The 25,495-nt window shown below is 42.6% G+C and overlaps 1 pseudogene; it reads right to left on the reverse strand.

Moving 5' to 3' along the window:
• Positions 1-13,084: 13,084 nt before the first annotated feature.
• LOC102519336 lies at positions 13,085-17,011 on the reverse strand (annotated as a pseudogene).
• Between the last annotated feature and the right edge of the window lie 8,484 nt (positions 17,012-25,495).

The raw sequence follows: 25,495 nt of genomic DNA on the forward strand, positions 1-25,495 counted from the left end.
AAACTGCAGTGCCTGCTAAATTAAGTTTGTTGCAGGAAGGGATCACAGTGCCGCTTAATAAAAACCAGGAGGTATTTTTGAGTGTGTTTTCATCAATTTCTTTGCTATTTCCTCTGAGTTGGAAAATGAGAGACAGCTTGCTATTTTTACAACAAAGTCAAGGCTGATTTTTGGATTGCTGTTTCACCAAGCAATGAAAGCTCAACCAGCTCACAGTGGTGGCCATTGGTAGTTACCAGTGGCTAATGCTTATATATATTCCCCAGGCCCTACATCTCCTGCAATAAGTGAGTGGCAGTCTATAATTCCCATGTTCTTTATTATGGGGCGAATTATACATTCCCATCTTCTTGTTCAATTTACTCCTTCTGGACATATCTTAACCATACTTAATGCTGGCTGCTTTTTGGGTGGAAAAGGCTGAAAAGAAGATGACTTTGAATAGTGTGCAAGATGGATACAACTTAAGCATCACCCTGCCATTTCTGTATCCTAGAGGTGGGTGGAGAAAAGCCGCAGGTGCATCTCCCTGCCAGAATATATAGTAGCATATTTTTGGAAGATTGTATAATGTAGTGCCCATTATACCATTGGTTTCATGAGATAATTATGAAGCACTAAAGCAAATCAGCATACTAGACTGGATGAATATGCTAACATTCTAATTTTGTATAGAGGGTGATTACGGTTATTATTATTTATGGAGTGCAGTAAGTGTACATAATGCTTGATAAACACGCAGGCAGACAAGGGCTCTGCCCAGTGCTGTCTCCGTTCTAATTGACCGACTTAGACAATGGAGATAAATAAAAAAAAAAAAGCTACTCTGTGCAAAAGTGGAAGGAGACCAGGTAGAAAATGAGGTTAACGAAATAAGTGTTCCTGAAGGACCAAAGGATGAAAGCGTACATTCTTTTAGATGGAGGCTGAAGCTGCCCCTTACAGTTCAGGGAGAATCCAATCCTGTAACTAAATTCACTGACAAATACTTCCTGAAACCTTTTAAGAAAGTTTAAGCAGTTTCTGTAAATTCAGCTCTCCACACTTGCCAGGGTCTAGCTGTCTGGATTTCCTAGATCCCCGAGTACCACTCACAGGGACTTCACAAAGAAAGCAGGAAAATAAAAAAGGTACCAGATGGCAGGCTTTCTGAGGGCAGGGACCAAGTCTAATAGGCATCTAACCTTCTAAATCCTTTCTCTTGGCTAGGATTTTTCTGGCCTGGATGCCTGTAATAGGAATAATGAACACTTGTAACTAGCAGCATAGTTTACATATAAGCACATCCACATATAGAAGTGCCTCATATAAAAACCCACCCTATAAAAAGTCTGCCCTTTGAGGAAGCCTTTCCTCAAATTTGAACTGAAAACAATGACAAATTCTTTCTTCACTCTTGCTCTGTAGGTTTTATAATGTGGCGACAATGTTCCTTGATGCCAATATAGTCCATTTAGGATGAGTGCTCTGTAATTCATGAAAAAGCATCTCCAGGGAATGGCCTAAGTCCTATTTGAAAATCTATGGTGAAGTGTAATTACAATATATGAACACATGTATAAGTAAAATGTTGTCATTATTTTTTAATGTCATAACACCAGCCCCAAAATCCAACTTTCATCATAAAATTATTGCTAATTTATAGTTGTACCTTGGAAGTCTTAACTATAAATTAACATAATTACATGTCAACTACTTGTCTTGGCTGCAACAGTTTTGAAATTTGAATTTATCACTTTAGGACTCTAACTTCTCAAAAGAAATTAGACATTTAGATTTTGTCTTTGGGGTTAACTACCAAGATTGGAGGGCACTACACAAGAAGTTCAAATACAAAGCCATTAATATATCATGAAGCATAAAATATTAAGAGCAAATCCAAATTTTGAGAGAAGTTTCAGGAAAATCCCCAGTGTTTTATACCAAATTTGCTATGTTCTAAAGACAGTGTTTAACATTTTCGATACTGTTTTCTTTATCATGAGCTATTTTAGGCTCTTTTTAAATGTCTCCCTAGAAAATGTATTACATAATTGAATAGATTTGTTAAAAATAATTTTGACCATAATCTATAACTGATATAGATATGAAATATGTGTGTTAACTGGTTTTTAGGTAAGTCCCATGTGAAATAGTTTATATCCTTATTCTTGCCTTTTTTTTTTTTTGCAGAAAATGAGAAGTTGTATCAAGGAGCTTATTTTGCTCAGGGACAGCTTTTGGAAGGACAGAATTATGAGTGTCCAGAGTTTTGACAATATGTATTTGCTACGTGTTTGATTTAGAGACTTAAATGGTTACAGAGTGTATTATGAAAAGCCATTGCTATATTAAGATAGTGTACCCCACCCCCACACCAAAGATTGCTATCCCTTCTTTGTAAACTTAGTTTTCTGGTGCTATGGTAACTAAGGATTGGTGTGTGTAACTCTGTGTGTGTGTAGCTGATTTTCCACCTGTCCTCTGGAATGTGCCTGATAACTGAACTGCCTGGCCATAGGTATCCTGTTTGGGAGCACAACACAAAAGCATTGGGTTGTAGCCTATTAGGCCAAATTGGCAGTGACTGGACCCTCATGAGCTGTCCTCACATTGATTAGGGCGAAGACCAGGGTGAGATGAGCTAACAGTTTCTTACCTTCTCAGAAATACATACACTCAAGTTAAATGATATGCTGCATTCTGAACAATAGTAAAATATTTGTAATACCCTCTGGACAACGCATCTGAGTTCCAAACACGAAACTTTAAAAACAAAACTTTTCAAACATGTAAATGTCAATAGACAAACATGAAAGAATTCTTATAGAATAAAAGCAGCAAGTGATGTTTCTATAGATCATTTTAACGGCCACTCAGCTATCGACAGTTATTCTTTTGAGAATTGATTTTTCCTTTTCTCCCCTCCCTTTCCACCTCATACAAAAAATATATGCATAAATACATATAGAGAGAGTTTGTTTCACATTGATGGCATATGAATTAGTTTAAAACAGATTTTAAATTGTAGTTATTTTATACTCTTTAAAACACAATTAAAATAAGTCACCATATATTTATGAAGTGCCTGCCATTTACCAGGCACTGTGCTGGGTCCCGTGGAAAGGAAGACAAAATTCTTGCCCTGGAGATTATAAATTTAGGAGGAAGACAGATATGCAAACAACCAATCACATTAGAATGTGAAAAAAGTTACCCTGCAGGTGTGAACCAGATAGGACAGGAAATCAAGTAAGGAGCGCTCAGGCCTGCCACATTAAATAGCCCTGACTTAACCATGGCTGCATCAGCCAGGTTGTCATACCTGCTAATACAGCATCACTAATTAGCTGTTGACATTGAGCACCGAGAAGCAAAATTGTGACCCAAGTTAGAAGGTTCACATGTACCAGCACAGCTGCCATGTCACAATCTTGTTTTCAGGCTTTTTCTTTGCCAATGACTTGCTCATTCCCACACTATTAATCTGAATTAACATTTTCAGGAACAGTGATTCCTACCCAGGAACTGCTGTTTCTGAAATGCACAGAACTAGGACCCACTTATGTAATGCCTTCATGATGACAGGGTGTCTTTAAATTTATATATTAAAAAAATAGGACGGTTGCAAGAAGACCTGGAAGCTGGTACCCCATGTTCTTCTCTGAAATTCCCTTGTCCTATGTTCTAATTAGGAACTTGCTTCATCTTTACTTATTTTAATTATTCTATTTATTTGTTCACTTCAACCCGTAATTAATCCACAATACTGCCTAATTAGCTAGAATTCTAATTTTCAAATCTGGGAGTTCCTAAGATTATTAACTTTAAGGCAGTAAACCAAGATTCCATACTTGCTTCTATTTTGTTCAACTTCCTTGGAGATTCAGGATTGCAATGAAACTTTCTGCTGCTTCCACTAAGTCTGATCCTACTTTTAGCAACTTTAAGAAGTTGAAGTTACAACGTGCTTGTGGACAGGGGATCTTTTTCGCCCATTCTGTTTACTTCCCATGTCCCACCCTCACCTTCTTCATTTTAAATAGGTGTTTCCCTGAGTGAGGCATCTCGGCGATCAAACAGTGCTCTGGATTCAGGAAGGAAGGCGCAGTTAAAAGCCAATTCCACTCGACCGAGGCAAAATTTCTGGCTGCTCTCTTGGTCACTGCAGTGCGAGTCTGACGCCTCGCTGCTGACAGCGGATCCGGTCGAGGCGGGAGCTCAATGCACCTTTTGCTCCCGCCCGGGCTGGGCAGAGCGGCGGGGCACAGAGGGCTGCAGGCGTACGGAGCCCCGAACTCTGCCTCAAAGATGGCCATGTCGCTGCTGAGGGACAAACGCTCCAGGGACAACCTTTAGCCTCCCTAGAACCTCTTGAAGACCCTTCATTTGGCGCCTCTGAGGAAAGTCTCTTCTATTTTGCGCCCCCCTCCCAAGGATAACTATTGAGAATGAGGAAAGCGCGGTGGACTACTCAGGCCCCCTTCAGGACTGAGGTCCTGGAGGGTGACGAAGACTCACACCGATGATCTCCAGGGACTCGGCTCCGAGTTCTAACCATCACGGCCTCAGACCCACAACCCAAGGGCAGGCTATGGCGTATCCAGAGTCCGGCCTTGGCCTGACCTCTTTCTCTGGTTCCGGGTGCGTTTGCCCAGCTACTGGAAAACTGCCCCCGGTTCACGTAGGGCGGGGAATTAGGCAGGGAAGGCCCTGTCCCTTTGATCCATTTGCAGCAACTTCTCAGTTCACCAGGGTCGCGGGCTACATGTGTGCTGGGAGTAGGCGAGAGGGTTCCTTGGCGCACCAAAGTGGGCTCCCCGCTAGGACCTTGCAGCAGGAGTAAAGGCCAGGAGGACACTGAGAGCTCCTGGTCCCCATCCCGCCTCTTCCCTACAGGAGTGTGACAATAAACCCTCCCGCACGGTTTACTCCCCTATTTCTCCTAAACCTCTAGTGCAGCATTTTAAAGGAGTCTAGTGCATCCTCAAACTTTGGGGACTGGAAAAAGCCTGCCCAACTCCCGCTCTCCCATCGCCCCTATCGCGTTAGTCCAGTTTCTTCGGTCGCTTCCAAACTCGGTGTCCGTAGTATCGCCGCCCCAACCTGGAAGCGAGCGCCCCCGGCTGTTCACGGCCGCCCCTCGGAGCCTGTTTGCAGGGAGCTCGGCTTCTGGCTCGTCGCAGGATCCAGCTGCGGTTCCGACTGGTCCCCAGGCCTCCGAGGCCCACGCGCGCGTGCACACACGCGCTCACACTCCCCGCTCACACTCGGGCGTCCTCGATCGCTGCACCCCACCCTCCGCGGGGTGGAGGGTGGGGGTGACGTCAGGACTGCAGTCCCGAGGAGAGCGGCTGGAGAGGGCCGCGCGCTCCTCGCCTAGGAAGCTGGAGGTGCACTGGGGCAGCAGCCGCTCCCGCGCTCCGCCCTCTCCTCTGCACCCGCTGTCACGCTGCCCGCCCTGGGGGAGCCTCGGGAGCCGCCAGGTGAAAGTCGGTTCCGAGGGAGGACGGCGAGGGTGCTGCAGTCCTGGCAGGCACTGAAACTGCAACTCGGACAGAAGCGACCCAGTGGAGCAGCAGGGCGCGCGGCCCCGTGCGCAGCAACCCCGGGCGGCGGGGGGCGGCTACCGCTCGGCTCGCCGCCCGGCGCGGCGGCCAGGACTCGGCCCCGGGACTCGGACCCCGGGCGCACTCGCCCAAGAGCGACCCCCCACCCTGCGCATTTCGCAGCGGCCCTCGTGTGGGGAATGCGAGCAGGCCGGCTCCGGGTCGTCGCCGCGGAGCAGCTGCCTGTGGGAGAGCAAGAAGCGGCGAGGGGGCGGCAGCCTCGGCCCGAAGTAAGTGCAACAGAAGTTTGCATCGGTTTCCCCGCTGCTTCCCTGGAGCGAGTGGGAGGCTTATCTCCTGACCTCGCTTTCTGAGGATAGTGAGGGCAGACTTGCGGGAGAACCTCCCCGGGAGAGAAAGTGAGCAATAACGGAGGGGCAAGGACCTGGAGGGCCGAGGGGGAGGGGTCCCGATGGTGCGAGGGGGTGCCAGAGGAGGAGACCCTCAACTGCGTTGAGGGACGTGAAAGGAACCTGACCCTGGGGACCTCGGAAAGGGAGGCATTTGGGGAGAGTGAAGGTGGAGGTTGTCACACCTTCTCTGGTGACCTTGGCGTGCCCCCCTGGAGTGGCGAGCCAGGGGCTTTTAGGAGAATGGAGACGGGTGCGCCTGTAGGAGATGGTGTGGCTTCTCACACGGGGCTGCGCGGGGGTCATCGCTGCAGGACGATGGAAGACGCCGGCAAGGGGAGGGAGAAGCCAGCCGCAGGCAGCGGGTGGGGACGCCGGACAGCCCGGACTCAGGGGCTCTGAGGGGGAAGTTGGGGTCCTCTGAGATGCTCCAGCCTCGACCGGGGAGACAGTGATCTAGGGAGAAAGCAGGTGTGACGCTCCGGGTCGCTACAGTTGCTGCGGGCCGCCTCTGGGGCCTCGGTGGCTAATTCTTGTAATTGGGCAGCTTCTCTGAGGGCGACAGCGGTTGGGCCTCCCAGCTGCCACCCCCACCCTCACCCCCGGTTGCCCTCCCGCACCGCCGCGGGTCCCCGTAGTCGTCAGGCTGTTCCCCGCGGCCGCGAGGGCTGCGGAGACGCGGTCTACTCAAGAGTCCCTCGGTTTTCTGCTCTCTTGTCGCGGCATGTTCAGCTCTTTTTGGTTCCCTCTTCTCTAACTGGACTCTTGAAGGAGCTTTTATTCAACCGATCAAACTTCTAATGGGGAAAAAAGTTCACGGAAGCTGCGCTCCTCCCTGGAGCAGAGCCCCGCAGAGGGCGGAAGAGGGCGGGGCGGGCAGCTGGTCCACCGTCCTCTCACCTGGGGAGGGTTCAAAGGGAATTTTGTATTGACTGGGGTGCGATTTTTCTGGAAGGGCAACGAAGGCATCGTTTTCCAGAGTAGGACCGTCAGTGCCTAGGAAACCAATATCCCCCTCAGCTTCTGGCACCAAGGGTACACATTGTGGGGTGAGGGAGATTGTTAATTAAATGCCATTTTGGGGGGAGAAGTCATTCATGATGCACAGTTATTATCCAATTTCATTTACTCAGATTTTTGCATTTATTCGTGCAAAACGCTTTATGAGGCCCAGTATGTGCCAGGCATTGTGTTACACGCTGGGGCGCTGGAAATGATTGGTGTGTGGTCCCAGTTGTCAGGGAGGTTACAGTCTGTAGAGGAAGTGGTCTGAAAAGAGGATGGAAAAAATATACATGCATACAGGAAAGGGCAGGTGATACCTGCTTTTTACTATAGGGATTCACTTCCAGCTTCTTAATTGTGGGGTACAACATCTGCTAGATTTTGTCTTCCCTGAAGTCAGGGACATTATTATTCATCTTTGATGCCCAGAGGCCATCCCTGTGCCAGGCACATAGTAGGTCATCACCAAGGCCATTAAATGAAGGGATCAATGGATGAATTATTCATGATGAAAAGTATTAAAGGAAGGTAATCCTGCTGTATTGGGGGATCATGTAAAGAAGAAAAAGAGTGAGTTGAAAGGAGAAGAAATAAAGGGAGCTGGAGAGGGCAAGAGAGAAAAGAAAACAAGATTTATAAGCATTTGAAGGTATATATTCTTTAACAAACAAATTCCATTTCTCATTGTCACACAATGGAAATTAGCAGCACCCAACTTAATTCTTTATGAAATACATGAATCTCTTTGGATATTTAGATTACAACTTTTTTTATAGCAGGGTCTTTTAATTTACCATATGGAAGTCATAATGCCATGCTCATGTGAAAATGCGGAGAATATGGAGATTGGGATGTATCTCGGATTGTGGGACAGGTTGCTGAAAACTACTTTAGAATTCCCAAAATAATTCCTCTGAACATCTCATAATATTCTGCTACTTTATAAGCATGTTTCTACCCCTGTCCTTTAACCATATTTAATTTAGACTTGATTAAAATATTTATACCTAGATTTTACCAGTGGAGATTAAACATATATATGCAAGACTGTCCTTGGTTTAATTATTTGAACCCAGGTTCCTACTGCTCTCAGATAGAGGGTGGTAACTCAAGGTGCACTCAATTTCCAAGAAAAGTAATAGAGACTTTTTTCCATTAATTTTATTGTACTTACTAGTGGCATATATTTTTCTTACACATACAACAGGACTACTTTTAAAAATTGGTATTTATTAATAGTAATAATAAATCAGTGATTTGAATCAAAAGTTTATAAGCAATTATCCAGGATTTAGTTATTAGAACCTTCTCAGTGATAAGTGGTTTGGGGCATTTCTAGAATTTTTGTAAACTTCATTTTTTCTACTTACAAAATAAGATGATTTTACTCAAATAATTTAATTAGGCATTTAACATCAGAATATGTCAATGGAGAGTACTATTTTATTTGGGGCATTGTATTCTGTAGTTAATGTCATTAGTCTGGTACACCAACAGTGACGAGCAATTTGTAATTAACAAATAGAAAAAATCCATATATTCCATTATTAGGCATTTCATAGATGTTTTAGGACATTATCAGAGTTCTAGAAAGAGAATTGTGGCTGTGGACTATATATGGTGATTAACAATATGTTGTAGAATTAAATGTAAATAAATACTAAAAAGGGTAGCTAAACTTTGGGATTCTTTCACTGAGCATTGAAATGTTTCTTCTGTTGTGGATATTTGATTTGGATTATTACCATAATCACGCTGTTACATCAAGTGACTGCTTGAAGGAATCTTGCAGAGGTACAAGGAGTAAATTGTACAGTGAAGGACCTTTCTTTTAGAAATATAGTTAGAGTACAGAAATGCTGAGATTATATGAGTGTAGGGTTATAGATTACCAAGTTTAGAGGTTATCTAGTTCCATTTTTGCAGATGAGAAAACTGGAGCCTAAAAAGATGAAAGGTCTTAGTTTCCCAGGATCACATTCGAATGCACCAGAGTCCCTCAGATTGTCCATTCTAGGCTTGACAGAAAAGCACACCCTCGGGGCACCTAATCAAAGGGCCACTTGACAGATCCACCATCCTTGGCTTTCCTCTTTTCTCTTATTCTCTCCAGTTCATAGTACCCCCCAGCCCCCCCACCTGCTCCATCTCTGAGACGAATCCCACGTGCCCACCCCCAAGTCTTACTGTTCCTGCTGCCTGTCCAGGTCCTTCACAGGACACAGAAGCAAAGGACTTGGTCGGGCTTCCATGACTCCCAGCGCCACACACTGGTCTGTGCCTCAGCAGGCCTGTGAAATAAGTGCATTGGGTGAGCCCCATATCTTGTTTCCTACATTTTGATACCAATGCACATCCTAACGTCATAGTTTCAGAGCCAGAAGGGGCTTTAGAGATCATCTGGTCTCTGTATAGGTCATCTTAAAGATGAGGGAACTCCGGTCCAGAAAAGGGTCCATGACAGTGGTATTATAGGGCAAGGACTTCATGAACTGGTTCTGATCCTCCTTGACTCTATTCTGTTTTCACTGAGTGGGGAGCCATGCCTTTGTTAACGTAACCCTGGGGACCCTGGAGGGAAACAACTTGTGTTGATGTCCCAACCTTGTCTCTCCCCCACTATGCAACCATGGGCAAGTTACTTTTTATTTATTAGTACAATTTTGCTTCATTTATAGGTTATTACCTATGTCTGGGTAGAGATGTATTTGCATAATTGCTTATTGTTTCCCCTCTAGATTGTAACTTTTATAAGAACAAGAACTGAGTATTTCTTGCTCACTGCATGTCCAACACCTAGCACACTGGCACATCATGGACACTCAATAAACATTTGTTGAATAAAGGAATGAATGAATGTGTGTGTATAATAATTATTGAGTGAAGGACACATCATCACTTAGGTAGAACTGAAATTCTTAATATGAGCGCCATATCCTTCTAGAGATTTGGAATCTAAAATCCTGATCCCTTTGCCAATACTGCTTTCTGGATAGATGAGCCCAGGGTATGTCCTTTCCCCAAACCCACTCCTCCCATTTACTCTTCTTACCCAGTGGCAGCTGCAGTTTTCCCCCATTTTTGCTTGGCCCCAAAACCCTTGGAGTCATCCTTCATGCCTCTCCTTCACAGCCAACATTCAGTTCACTCACGGATCCTGCAGCTGTGCCTGCATGAGATATTCCACACCTGACCACCTCTCACCATCTCCCTGGCCACCAGCCTGGACTGAGCTGCCATCATTTCTCACCTGGATTATTGCAGCAGCCTCCTAACTTCTCTCTCTGCCCCCATCCTGGCCCCACCCCAAAGTCTAGCTTCAACACACAGCCAGGGCAAGACTAGAATGCCTGAGTCACGGAGCGTTCCTCCTCTGCCTACATTTTCCAGTGTCTTCCCATCTCTTCTCAGAGGAACAGAAAACGTCCTTCCAGTGAATTAAATGAATAAGACCCCACAATATCTAGCCACTTCTGACTCTCTGGCTCCCTACACTCCGCCCAGTAACTGTGCTCCCACCACACCCATCACCTTCCTGTTCCTACAGTTCACTGCCATGCCTGCCCCTAAGCAAGTCTGAACTTGCTGTGCCCTTTTTTCTGGAATGATCTTTCCCAGACACCTGCTTGACTCACTTCTTCATTCCTTTCACTTCTTTTCTCAAATTCTTCTTTTCAGTGAGGCCGCTCTTGGCTTCCCTATGTAAGGTGACACCCCTCTAAGTTTTTAATCCCCCTTTCCTGCACTGATTTCCCTTTGGGCTCTTGTGACTATTAGGCTCATACATTCTACCTTACTTCAGGTCTTGTGTTTCCCCCACTAGAAGGCAAACTCTGTGAAGGTAGAGCCTTTTTTCTGCTTCGTTTGATTCTGTATCCCTAGTGCCTGGATAGGCACATAGTAGGTTTTCAGAGAATATTTGTCAAACAAATAAATGGAGATAAAATATTGCCTGTGTCATAGGGTCTTGTTAAGATGAAGTGAGAAAGGGTGTTGAGTGCTGCTCATAGCTCCTAGCCCACAGGACATGCTTAATTAGTATCAGATGTGATTATTCTGGTGTCAGCTCTGGTCTGGACTTTTTGTCCCTCCTTTGCCCAGGGCTGTGGTCAGAGGCCTAGCACTCCCAGGATCCTTAGCTGTTATTTCTGGAAATGACCTTGAAGGAGCCCCAATGGTTGTTCTTATCTGCTGCTGGAAATAATTAGGAAATAAATGTGGTTAACTGTCTAAGATATGGCTTAATCCTTTCCATGAGATGCCTTCTGCCCTGAGGCTTCTGGAAGGTTGCTGCTGTATGTTCCATCCTCAGGGGGAGAGTATCAGGTTCTATTCCCTGCAGGCACTCCTGGAATGGGGCAAGGGAGGGGGTCTTCATCCCCTAGGGAATCGCATTGTATTCCTTAAATGGCAGTGGCAGTGGGAGGCTGAGAAGAGTGGTACCCAGGGGCCAAAAGTGGAGATCAGGGCCCAGTGGGGCAACTGAGCTGTTTCTGGAACATTATTTCTTAATGGAGTCATCTAACCAAAACACGAGAAGGGCAGAGAGACTTTCTTTATAGGTCACAGGTTGGCCACTTAACTACTTTTCTTGTCTCCTAATGCTGGTTGTTTCTTACTTGTCTTAACAGGACCATTCTCATTGGTTGCCTCCTGGCACAACAAATTTTAGCCAAGGAGGAGTTATGAGGCCATTATCAGTTAACCAATGAGATACTAAATGAAAAAAATTAATTAAAATGACCCCTGTAAAGCTATCCCCAGGGCTTAGAATAGTCTGTGTGCTAAATATCACTCCTTAATTATAAAACTACTGCTTAAGAATAGGCTGAAACTGTTTAAATGCACTGTTGGCTGAACTGATAGGATTTTTTTTACAATTAATGGTAGCTCAGGGGTAGAGCGCATGCTTGGCGTGCACGAGGTCCTGGGTTCAAACCTCAGTACCTCCATTCAGGGGAAAGAATTAAAAATAAATTAAAAAAAAAAAAGTAGTCAAACTAAAGAGCTCCAAAAATAAGATCTCGAAAGCCAAATTTAGGAAGACTGGATTCTCTATACGTAATTATGAGTCTTGTTTTTTATGATAGTAATTGTTACCATTCATGAAGCCCTGGTTACATTCCAGCCCAGGATATTGTGAGCAGACATTGTGCCCATGTGTTTCAAGTTGGGTACACTATTACATTTCTATGAAATGACTGTGCTAAGCCCTTCAGCTCGTAATTCCTGCTAGCTCAGAGCAAGTCACACTTTATGAGTTTACTCAATGGACAGTATTTTGCAATCCTGAGCGTTCATAATGATTTTGCCTTAACAGAAAAATGTTGTGTTGTGCCCATTTTTTGCTCTAGAAATGGACAGGAAGCCTTGGGTTAGTACTTGTAGGTTACCAGATCTGTTCTTAGCATGCTCTGTGACCTTGTCCAATTTGCATTAGATTAGAGTAGCTTTTCTGGAGGCAGGAAAAGTTACCACAGCAGCAAAAATGGGGCCAACAACCTTGAAGTACAGCCATGAGAACTCCGGTCCTCTGTAACTGTAAGAGATGCAGCCAGAGCAACTTTTCAGGAGAGACTATGTGTGTGTGTTTGTGTGTGTGCACACGTCGGGAGGGACAGTAGACCCTGGGATAGAAACCCCAACTATCATAACAATGAAAAGAAAGAGGGGGTGACTTTTAGCTTTCCAAACAACTGTGTACATATAATTTCTCTTTTTTTTCCTTTGTGCCTAGTTCACAAACACACGTTCTAAACGTTTTTTAATAAGTAGGTTGTTTTGGAAAATTTTTTTCTCCTAGAAACAATGTTACATGTGGAATTTAGGTTCCCAGCTGCCTTGGGAAAAGCCCATTTAATTCATTGCTGAGCATTAAAAAATGATACTGTAGTTTGCTTTTTTTTATGAGAAAATGGGTCTTCATTTCTAATTAATAAAATCCTAGTTTCTGTCATGTTACCCTGTAAAGATCTAGGCTGACATTTTTGTAAATAATTTCTCCCGTGGCTCTTTATTGATATATCCAACAGAATAGGAGATTATATATTACATATGCATACATTATACAGTATATGTTATATACAAAATAAATAAATATATAATCATTGTATTAAATAGATAATATTGCATCTCTTTTGTTTACCAGACTTTATGGTATGCAAACAATAGACACTTCTCTCTTCCACTTTCCAGTAGGTCCAGGATGTATTCAATGACAGATGGGATTTTAGCTTCAGCTGTTCTATTGAAGAAGAGAATGAGGGCTTCTTTCTGCTGCTGTTTAGTTTTGTCCTTGGTGGTCATCTCCTTGGCCATGGCATCTAGGGCAGCTCTGGTCCCAGCGCTGATCTGGCCTGGGGCCACCACCACCATCTTGCGCTGTTTGGCTGGGAGCTGGGACAGAACGTCACACTTGAGGCGTAGCAGCATGACTGCCTCCTCCAGCAGGAGCTCCAGCTCTCCGAGGTTTGAGGAGCCCGAATAATCCCATCCCCAGGGCATCTGCTTGGCACCACAGTAGCGAAGTCCAAGGGTGAGGAACTGAGGGAAGAAGGTTGGCTTGATGGCAAGGATCTGTGTATAGAGCTCGGCAGGCCAGGACATGGCTGGCGTGCCTGACAGTAAGATCACCCGCTTGGCAACCTTGAGGAGGGGCATAGCCGCACGACAGGGGGCGGTCTTAATATTTTTGAGGAAGTGAGGTACATCAATGATGACAACTTTAAAAGGGGTTTTGAGCTGCCTTTCTAACTTGCTCAGAAGGTTAAAACTGACAGTATTGACCAGGCCAGCCGTCAGGCAGTCCTTCCTGGTCACCACAACATTGATGCGGTCTGGCCTCAGAGACAGCAGCCACCGACAGAAGACCTGCTCCCAGGTGAAGCGCACGGATGAGGGTACCACCACCAGGAGCGGCCACTCCTTCTGGTAGTAGGCCGCGATGCAGATGGCTTGGATGGCCTTCCCTAGGCCCATGTCATCAGCCAGCAGCAGGCGGCCTCTTTTCGCTATGGCAAAATTGACCCCAGTCCCCTGGAAAGGCAGCAGGCTAGACACAAGCTTGGAATCCACCCCAGAGAGGTCTGCCTCGGGGATGTCTGCCACTGGACAGAGAGATGTCTTCTCGAGCTGAGAAGCTGAAAGCCAGGGTGAGCATCTTGGGCAAAGGCTCCAGCTGAACTTGGGGAAGGCAGTGTGCCCTTTCAATTAGTTTATTGTGCTCTTCCACGAGAAAGTTTCACTTCCTGGTTTTGACATCATAATTTCTGGAATACATCTGCTGAAACAGTGCAACCAGGCGTTCTGAGTAGCTGATGTCTGCCTCAAAGCTGGCCCGGGAGGTGAGCATGCACTGCCCTTTGACAAAGGTGAGGGCGGGAGCTGCAGGAAGGCAGGCCTGGGCCACGCTGCCACTGCCAGTAGAGGGTGGCTCCCTGCGGCCCTCGGCCGCTTCCAAAGTCTGCAGGGTGACAGTAGGGAGGTGCTGGGCTGCTCTCATTAGGGCACCGTAGTCCTGTCATGCTGAAGTTCCACGTCTTGGTGGCAGGATCGTAATGTCTGCTGGGCAGACTTTTTTTTTTTCTTTTTTAACATTTTTTATTGATTTATAATCATCTTACAGTGTTGTGTCAAATTCCAGTGTAGAGCACAATTTTTCAATTATACATGAACATATATATATTCATTGTCACATTCCTTTATTTGTGAGCTACCATAAGATCTTGTATATATTTCCCTGTGCTTACAGTATAATCTTGTTTATCTATTCTACAGTTTTGAAATCCCAGTTTATCTCTTCCCATCCCCCACCCCCTTGGCAACCACAAGTCTGTATTCTATGTCTGAGTCTGTTTCTGTTCTGTATTTATGCTTTTTTTTTTTTTAGATTCCACATATAAGCGATCTCATATGGTATTTTTCTTTCTCTTTCTGGCTTACTTCACTTAGAATGATATTCTCCAGGAGCATCCATGTTGCTGCAAATGGCACTATGTTGTCATTTTTATGGCTGTATAGTATTCCATTGTATAAATATACCACATCTTCTTTATCCAGTCTTCTGTTGATGGACATTTAGGCTGTTTCCATGTCTTGGCTATTGTAAACAATGCTGCTATGAAAATTGGGGTGCAGGTGTCATCCTGAAGTAGGGTTCCTTCTGGATATAAGCCCAGGAGTGGGATTCCTGGGTCATATGGTAAGTCTATTCCCAGTCTTTTGAGGAATCTCCATACTGTTTTCCACAGTGGCTGCACCAAACTGCATTCCCACCAGCAGTTTAGGAGGGTTCCCTTTTCTCCACAGCCTCTCTAGCATTTGTCATTTGTGGACTTCTGAATGATGGCCATTCTGACTGGTGTGAGGTGATACCTCATTGGAGTTTTGGTTTGCATTTCTCTGATAATTAGTGATACTGAGCATTTTTTTTCATGTGTCTATTGATCATTTGTATGTCTTCCTTGGAGAATTGCTAGTTTAGGTCTTCTGCCCATTTTTGGATAGGGTTGTTTTTTTTTTCTTATTATGTTGTATGAGCTGCTTATATATTCTGGAGATCAAGCCTTTGTCGGTTTCATTTTCAAAAGTTTTCTCCCATTCTGTAGGTTGTCGTTTTGTGTTTTACTTATGGTTTCCTTTGCTGTACAGAAGCTTGTAAGTTTCATTAGGTCCCATTTGTTTATTCTTGCTTTTATTTCTTCTAGGAGAACATTTTTGAGATGTATGTCAGATAATGTTTTGCCTATATTTTCCTCTAGGAGGTTTATTATATCTTGTCTTATGTTTAAGTCTTTGATCCATTTTGAGTTGATTTTTGTATATGGTGTAAGGGAGTGTTCTAGCTTCATTGTTTTACATGCTGCTGTCCAGTTTTCCCAACACCATTTGCTGAAGAGACTGTCTTTATTCCATTGTATATTCTTGCCTCCTTTGTCAAAGATTAGTCATGCTGAAGTTCCATGTCTTGGTGGCAGGGTCATAACGTCTGCTGGGCAGACTCTTAAACACTGCAATGAGCTCCACATTGTACCTGATCTTCACCTGGAAATGGTCTCCATCCCTTATACACGTTCCCTGCTGGGAGTTTGCCTGCTTTCTGGAGTGGGGTCCCAGCTTTCTGTTGGAGTCTTCCTTCTGTCTTAGGCATCACACTTCCTGAGCCACAACAGATGTCAGAAATGTTCTGCCCGTAGGTGGAGGGAGGGTCTTGACATCTTGGCCTCTAATTCAGGATCCCTGGATCGGGAGGCAGAAGCTGCTGTCTCCCGGGAATTCTTTGTTTTGGCCAAAGGCTCATGAGCTGTGTTAGCAAAATGTGTCAGTTTGGTCTCGTGTGATGCCTGAGGATGACCATAACCTAACTCAACCCAAGAGCTGTTGGCTGGTGACCTCTGGAGGACTGTGTGCCAAGGGAGGGGAGATGCCAGTGACAGTCATTTGGCTGGGTGGGCTGTGGCTTGGGCAGGCTGTGGGCATCTTCTCTTGCCTCTTGCATGTCCCCTGTGCCCATGTTGAGGTGCTGAGTTGAAAATTCTGGGAATTTGGGGGTCTCTGGTCACCATTCGATGAACTCCTGGGATTCTGTTGCTTGAAAATGTCGCCATGGCTCCCTGACTTAGAAGGATCCCTGGGGAGGTTTTGAGAAGGGCCCTGCTTGGACTGGGAAGGTGTGGCAGCAATGGAGAAGCCAGAGCCTGCGTTCTGATGCTGTTTTGCCAATAATTTCTCAGCTCTATGGGCCAGAGCCTTTTGCCGATTCTCTTGTTTTTTTCCTCTGCTCGTCTGTAAGAGGCAAGAACATTTTAACAGGAAAACGCTCATGCAGGAATGTCAGTCTTTAATCAGAAACTTGGCAAAAGCTAGAGAGAGGTCTGGAAAGCGAGCCACGTTCGTGGCTGACCCTGAACCCAGGCGCGTCTCCAGAGCCCTCCCGAGCCAGATTACTTCTCCGGGTGGCTGGTTAGGAGCCGGTATTTTAATGCTGTCAGTTTGCCCGCTTTATTTCAGGAGCAGGGCCTGGAGGTAGTGTTGTGGCGGGGTTGTTCACCCTATCCCGTTGTGGTTTTGATTTACATTTCCTTATGACTAAAGATGTTGAGCATCTTTTCATGTGCTTATTGGGCATTTCTGTATCTTCTTTGGAGAAACTAATGTCTATTCAGTACATTGTCCATTTTTAACTAGAGTTATTTGTCTTTTTATTATTGGTTTATAAGTTGTCCAAATACAAGATCCTTTCTCAGACTTAGGATTTGCAAATATTTTCTCTTTTTTATGTGGGTCGTCTCTTCACTTTTCTGATGGTTTAGTTTGAAGGACAGAAGTTTTGATAAAGTACAATTTATTTTTTCTTTTATCACTTGTGCAACAATCCAAATTTATTAAGACTTAATCTTATGTTTTTTTCTTTCCTTATACTCTTATGTTTTCTTCTAAGTGTTTTGTAATTTTAGCTCTTGCCCTAATTTAAGTCAAATCTATTTTGAGTTAATTTTTGTGTATGGGGTGAGGAAGGTGTTCAACTTGTTCTTTTGCACGTGGATATTCAGTTGTTCCAGCATCATTTATTGAACTGTCTTGGCACCCTTGGTGGAACCAATTGACCATAATGTAGGGGTTCATTTCTGGGCTCTCACTTTTAATCCATTGATCTATGTATATCTCTGTCCTTATGCCAGGACCACATTGTCTTGACTACTGTGGTTTTGTAGTAACTTTTTAACCTGGAAAGTGGGAGTCCTCCAGCTTGGTTCTAGAGAGTGAGCAAATGGCAGGCAGGGATTGTGCATTGTTTATTTTTTTATCCCCAGTTACGGGTACATAATAGATGTAGGATGAGTGAGTGAATGAATGAATGTGAATAAATGAATGGATGTCTGAGGGACTAAGAGAATGAAGTAGCAGGAGTGTGATGGGGCCTTCTGTCACCTTATGCAGGCTGCACTTTTTCTAAGCCAAAGAATCCCTGAGCTGCATGATAATTCAGGCCAGTGTAATTTCTAGTGTTGCTATCATATGACTTTAAAATGTAATCCTTCCATATGCTCTAATCAAATAATGCTATTCTCAGTTAAACACATGATGAAATGCCTGCACTGGCAGGTATTATGCTCTTGAAACACAGTTATTCTGTTGTCACCAAGGACACTTCTGCATCTGATATTGATTCAGATATTCAAGTGTGAATGCCACGAAGATGACTTTATTTGTAGCTAATGAGGATTGTATTGGCTGAAGAAATTGGCAGTGTGAACAAGTGCAGTGTAGTGCTTACTAATCCAATGTGAATGAATAGAGTAGCTTCCCTGATCAGCATTCAGAAGGCTTTTATGTCCTGGGCTGATAGAAAGTTGAAAAATATTAAGTGCTATGATTTTATTGTATTTTAATGTCAACTGGTCAGGGTATTTTTGGAAAATTCATTATATTTTGCAGATGATTCAAGTTGTGTTGAACTTCTACTCAAATATAGATTTATACAGGTGTGCCTTGATTTTGAAAAACATGTTATACAAAACTTGAATTACAGAATATGAACTTTTGAAACAAAGGCTATTACAGAAGCACCATCAGTGTCGTTAGTTCATTGAGTATCTATGGAGTGGGAATCATGAGTCTAGGGGACTGGGTCATCATCCACCCTTCTCATTCCCGAGGATTCTGATCAGTAAGGCAAACCAACGAAGCAAGATTACCAGCCAAGTGGAAAATATAAATAGTGATTTTGCTTGTCTGTATGATCCTCAATGTAGAGTTTTGTGAAATCCTTATTAGAATATATGCTTTCAGCTTCATCCAAAGTGGAACTTTTTACTCCTACCCTTTATCGAGAATTGGGCCCCACAGGGTCTGGTGTGCTTGCAGAAGGAGGGAGGCACCAGATCTTCAGACAGACTCCAGTACCACTTGCTTGAATATGGATGAGACTGACAGGCTGCTTCCAGAAGGAAAGTGTGGTAAGCAGGTCACCCCACCCAGAACTGTCCACATTTTAATTTCCCCAAACTGTGATTGTTTTTAAACTTACATGGCAAAGGGAGTATGTGGTTGTGATTATGTTAAGGACCTTGACATGGGGACACTATCTTGGATTATCTGGATGTGTCTAATATCATCAAAAGGGTCTTTATAAGGGGGATGCCAGAGAGCCACAGAAGGAGATGTGACCACAGAAGCAGAGGTCGAAGTGATGTAGGACCACATGTCAAGGAATGTGAACAGTCTGCAGAAGATGGAAAAGGCAAGGGAGAGCCTCCTGCTGAGGCACTTGATTTTGGCCCAGTGAGGCTTCTGACTTACAGAACTCTAGGATAATAGGGTTGTGTTGTTTTAAGCCATTCTGTCTGTGATATTTGTTACAGCAGCAATAAGAAGCTAATACAGAAGGTTTGAGGACCTGCTTAGTTGTATTTCCCATAAGGGAACAGGAAACAAACAAGGGCTCTCTGGATTCCATCCCCCCAAAGTGAAAAAGATGAGGCAACCCTGCCCACTAGTAAACCATTGTCCAGTTAATGGCAAATTTCAACAGATCAAACTGGCCACTCCCTCCTTCACTAATTAAGGTATTTCAGTGGGGAAGAAGTTTAATTACAAGAATTAGAGAATGACAAGCCATTGGAAGATGGGGGAGCCAGGCCCAGAATGACCACTTTTAGGAAATCTGAAAGTGGGGTCTCAGAAGGTGCCGTGTCCTTACTTCTGCTGTCTGCTGCTACCCAGCAGCCTGCCTGCAGCCACCATCAAAAAATGGTAACTTTCACCTTCCAAATCTCACGAGGCTGTCTCCATGGTAGACTCTCTCAGGGGCCCTGCAGGCAAGGGAGAAATGGGGTTTCTAGACTTTACCTTCAAAAGCTCAAGGGTGCAGTGTACAGGGTATCAACAGAATCTGGCAGAGAGGGTGAAGAGAAATGATGACAGAAGTTTGATTTTCTCTAGTTGGAGGGAGAAATATGGGAGCATAGGTGCTCTTCCTTACAGCCCCTAGGCCCTTTGCTCCCTTGACCTTGGGGCGGTAGCCACCATTGTGGGTACGTTAATGAACATAGTGGCAAAGTCAAAGTTACTGCACAGCTGTGTGGTGAACCCAGTACCCAAGAGATCTGAGATGGATGTGAAATTGAATATTAAAGGAGAAATTTAAAATGATTGTGTTATTCTTTAATGACAGTTTACCAGGTATCTGTTTTGAACCTACATCATTTCAAGGACATTTTCTTTTGAAGTGTTTAACAAGTAATTTAAGCCAAATTAATATTCATTGAAAATGTCAGAAGCAGTTGAATTTTATTTTCATAGGGCCTTTGAACTTCTGTGTTTATTGGGAGAGATAAAATGTTATCATGCCATGATTTCTACTTTTAAAAATTTGATAAAGTTGCACAGGTAACTGTTACCTAATTATTAATCAGTATAAATACCATTAATTAATCAACACAGGAATAAACTCGGCATGCCTTACTTCTTACTGGTCTCAATCAAGTATTTTCAGGAGGTTTATGTAACCTGTTAGTTCAATCTTTAATTGCTTCTTGAGGGTATGGAATTGTTTCTGGTTTGCCAAAAGTGGTGAAGAGGATGGAGTGGTTCAGGTGGGGTGTATGTAACATGAAGGCATTTGGTTTTGTTATGTAATCTCAGAGGAAGAGGGTGGGGAGCACCCAGAGGTAACACCAGGGGCCACTAGGAATCTCTATAAATTGAAGGCAGAGGGAGCCAAGTAAAGCCAAGATTTCCAGCCATGAACTAAGGGTTTGGAAAATAGCATGGCCGGGATTTATCATGGATGAATTGAAATAGCAGAACTTAAGAGTTCAGGGAGCAAGTTGCTACAGCATCACCAGATAGAACCATTTGAGGCTAGAGTGCTTTGGACTGCATTTACCTGCCCAGGTCCTTGGGATGGCCCTGGTAAACCCATCCAGCACCTGTTCTGGTCTGTAAACCTATGTTCACTTGGCTTTGTCTCTGGTTATCATCCTGAGTCATTTCTCTGTTTCTAAGACCACAAGGCCCATGTCAAGAGCGTTTGGTTCCCATTTACAGTCACTCATCATTTCAGTTTTACATTATCATTTGAGATTTTATTTTTGTCCTCCCAGCAGATCAGTCTGATTCCTACCTAGGCAGACTCATGGACCAGAACGTGGGTCTCAATACTGTTCTTCTCTAAAAATGCATCAGTCAGCAAACATTTTAAAAGTCCTTTTCATGTTTACCAGCCTCATAGGAATGATGGTTTCAACAGTAATGATCATTCTGCAAATCATGTTTTCAGCTAATATGGAAGGTCTGCTCTTTGACTCAGACAGTCTCATTTTTAAGGTTCTACCTGATTTCTCAGAACGTGTATTAATTTACACGGTAATATTATTATCATTATCACTATTATTAATAGTTGTTATTCTTACATGAGACACCCATTAAAACTCTTTAGTATCTCTAATAAACTTTGGCTTTAATTCCCACTAGCATATGTGAGGTGATTCTGGAGTTGAAGGCATTCTAAAAGATAGTCAATTTAGTTTGCTCTATTCGCCAGCAAAATTAATGCTGCGTGATCTCCTATTTCTGGGCACCTCTAGGCAATTTTATTTATATCCTTGACTTTAAACTTACTCTCAGATCTGCTCAGCTCAGAACTCCCTTCTGAATGCAGACTTGCTGATGGTTAGGTGCCCCGCCCAGCTGTTTCATAGGCACCTCACACTTCATCCACGCAGATCTGAAACCATCACCCCTACTTGCTCCCCTTTCTAAATTTCCTTACTCAGAGTTTGGCACCAGCTCGCTGCCTGCTATCTGAACTTATCTTTGATTTCTTCTTTGACTTCACTTCCGTATGCAATTAGTTGCTAAGACCTCTTAGTGAAGGCTTGGATGGTTCTTCGGTCCGCTAGCTTTTTCTCCTCTGCTCCCATAGCACCACGTACCCACTTTGATTACAACAGTTATTTCATTGTTTTGCAAAACTTCCATTTGCATGACAGTCTCTCCCTTTTGATGGTGGAGGAGAGATACTTTTCATTTCAGCCTTTTGGTGGCTAGCTCCAAATTTGTTAAGTCAATGAAGTGAATGAAAGGGAAACTAAATTGGATAAAAGTACCGTGACCAGAGTTTGTAAATATTCTGTCCTAAATAATTTATTTTGTGGAGCGTGTGATTCCTATTGTATGTTACTTCCTCTTTACTGTTGAGTATTACATGACCAAATGATAAAACTTGTATTGCATTATTTACAATAACCAAGACATGGAAACTGCCTAAATGTCCATCAACAGATGACTGGATAAAGAAGATATGGTATATTTATACAATGGAATACTACTCAGCCATAAAAACTGACAACATAACACCATTTGCAGCAACATAGATGTCCCTGGAGAATGTCATTCTAAGTGAAGTAAGCCAGAAAGAGAAAGAAAAATACCATATGAGATCGCTCATATGTGGAATCTTAAAAAAAAAACAAAAAACAAAACCCACAAACAAAGCATAAACACAAAACAGAAATAGACTCATAGACATAGAATACAAACTTGTGGTTGCCAAGGGGGTGGAGGGTGGGAAGGGATAGACTGGGATTTCAAAATTGTAGACTAGATAAAAAAGATTATACTGTATAGCACAGGGAAATATACACAAGATCTTATGGTAGCTCACAGAGAAAAAATATGACAATGAATATATATATGTTCATGTATAACTGAAAAATTGTGCCCTACACTGGAATTTGACACAACATTGTAAAATGATTATAAATCAATAAAAAATGTTAAAGGTGAAAAAAATAAAGATTGAATACGATTAAGAACATGGGTTCTTAGTAAAAACAAAAAAAGTTGTAGCAATTTTAGAGTCTCTTCAGTATAGCTCTAAGAGTTTACATTTATTTTGTGACTCACAGTGTGAAGTTTCAGATATATGCCAGAGAGATTTTAAAATGAGCATTAAACCAATGACTAACATGTAACTTTGGGAATTTTAGTGTGAAAACATACATATTTAAAAAAAATACGTATTCATTTTGTCTTACCTACAAATATTATCTTCTTAAAAATAAGGTAGAACTGATTCTGAAAGAAGTAATCATGTTACCCAAATTGTAACAATTAAACTTGCCTGTGAAAGAAAAAGACAAAGCTGACATTAACTTTTACACTTCCTTTAAAGGATAAAGGTCATTACCCAGTCCACCTTTGAAAGTCATGATCTTTAAAAAAGAGAGGATTTTTGTTTTAAATGGGAACACTTTGCCCCAATGTGCAAGTTAATGGTTATATTTTTGCCTCAACACTGATAAGAAAGCAGAAATTGTGACATAAATGATACAAATGTGTGGTTTAGTTTTGAGAGACATAATTGTTCCTTTTATGCCTTAAATAAGCTTTTATGGGAGCATTCTGGCTAATGCTGTATGCAGGAAACTTATGCTCATATTTCCATTTGATGAGGATACATCATTAAAATATATGAACATAAATAGACTTTGTGTACACAATGTGAAACCATGCTCAGGGCATTTGGAAAGTTTCTCCTTATGAAAGAAGTGGGCAATGCCTTTCTTTAAATCCATCTAAAATAAAAAAAACCCTGTAATTTACAAAATAGGGCTCAGTTTTGGATCATTGAAGTCCGTTTGTATTGGATTCTTACACACATGTTTTGTAAACTCATCATCCTTTTGTGGTAAGCATCCCTTGTGCTAAATCAACGCAGTATGTAAAAATTCTGGATTACAATTAAGAAATACTTGGTTACCCCTGTGCTAGTGTATTTTAAAATGAAGGTTGAATTGTGCATATATAAATGTTTGTTCTAAGTTGAGTTCACAGGAGGACTTGTTAACACACAGTAGCTAATAGGAGCTGATTTTTATTGAGCAGTTACTATGGTCCAGACAGTGTACTAAACTTTACATGAATTAGGTAAGTTATACCGCACCACCTCATGAAGAGGTAAGAATTTTGTCCACTCACAACTAAGGGAAATGAGGCACAGTAATGTGTGCCCATGCTGTCAAGCACGATAATACAGATCACTGCAGCCTACTGAATAGTTATAGATGGCTGGAAGTGTGCTAAGGTTAGAGTCCTCAAATCACAAGTCCATTTGGGAGTGGGATGGCTAGAGAGGTTAGTTTCTTTATTCTTACATTGTTTCTGATAGATCTGAAGTCAGAGCAAAGATATATACCATGAGAGTAGAAACGGGGATAAGGAAAAAAAAAGGAAAAGAACCAATGATGAGGTTGGTATACAAAACATATGCTAGGGAATCCTCTGCCCTTGGAGATGTGGACCAGAAAATCGGGCTGTGAGCTCACTTTCAGCCAATGCAAAGCTAAAACATCATCAGCGACATGCCTGATTCACTGTGTCCACAATCTGAAAACAAAGCAGCTCTTCAGGGAAAGTGCAGCTTATCCTGATAATGAGACCCAGATCCTCACTGCAGTGATCACAGAGAATTACATAGAAATCCCCTTAAAATATATGTATCTTTTCAAAAATGTTTTCATATGGGTTTTCTGGCTTTCTTGAGCTGTATTTTAGTGTCAAAGCCATCATGCTCAGGCTTTCCTATTGGTTTCCCTAAGTTCTCTTTCTTTCCATTTTATTCCACTGCTATATGATTCAGTAAGTACAGAATAAATATGCATTCTCTCCCTTCCCACCTTCCATCCTCAATAGAAAGCATGTTGGTAGTAGTTAAATATCTGTGACTGCCTCTGACATAGCCCTTCATCTATTAACTATCTTACTACTTATAAGAACAGTTTTATTTCTCATTTTTCTTTTTCAAAATGTTTAAATGTGGTTTACAGGGTAGCAGAAATATTGTGAAAAGTCATTTGTTTATAAGTAAGTTTTGTGTCATGGGGAAATGTTTCATGATTCAGGATTTGTCCCAAGTTTGTTTTTCCTGTGTTTAAAATAATTCTTAAAAATAAAATAAAATAAAATAATTCTTTTTGCTTGTTTTGTTATTCATCACAAGCTTATAACAGTTTTTTAAATTGCATTATTTTTTCATTACTGATAAATCCTTTATCTGGGGTGAAGACTATGTGGGTGTAGAAACATCAGGACTGGTTTGATTTGGAATAAATTTACAGAGATGGAAAGTTCCTATTCTATACTTTAAAAAAAAAACAAAATCTGTTTAGTGAAAGATGATTGACAGGCTTTCTCTTTGTTAAAAAGAACATTATTCTTTACAATAGTTTCTTACAGCAGTCTCAAGGTTTATATAGATAAGTATTTAATAAATAGTTTTGGAGCATCTTGAGAAGCCTATCAGGAGCCATATAACTCAGAGAGAGAGAGAGAGAGATAAAGAGAGAAGAGACGGTAGGAAGGAAAGAAAAGAAAATACAGACTTAATTAAAGACAAAGACCTCCTTCCCTTTAAGAAACTTATTTATTTAGAATGTTCACACAAAATAAGTGTTTGTGTTTGATGGTTCCTCAAAAAAAAGCGAACATAGAATTACCCTGTGACCCCAAAGTTCCATTCCTAGGTGTATACTCCAAGGAACTGAAAAC

This window comes from Camelus ferus, chromosome 35, assembly GCF_009834535.1.
Source record: "Camelus ferus isolate YT-003-E chromosome 35, BCGSAC_Cfer_1.0, whole genome shotgun sequence".
Classification (NCBI taxonomy): domain Eukaryota; kingdom Metazoa; phylum Chordata; class Mammalia; order Artiodactyla; family Camelidae; genus Camelus; species Camelus ferus.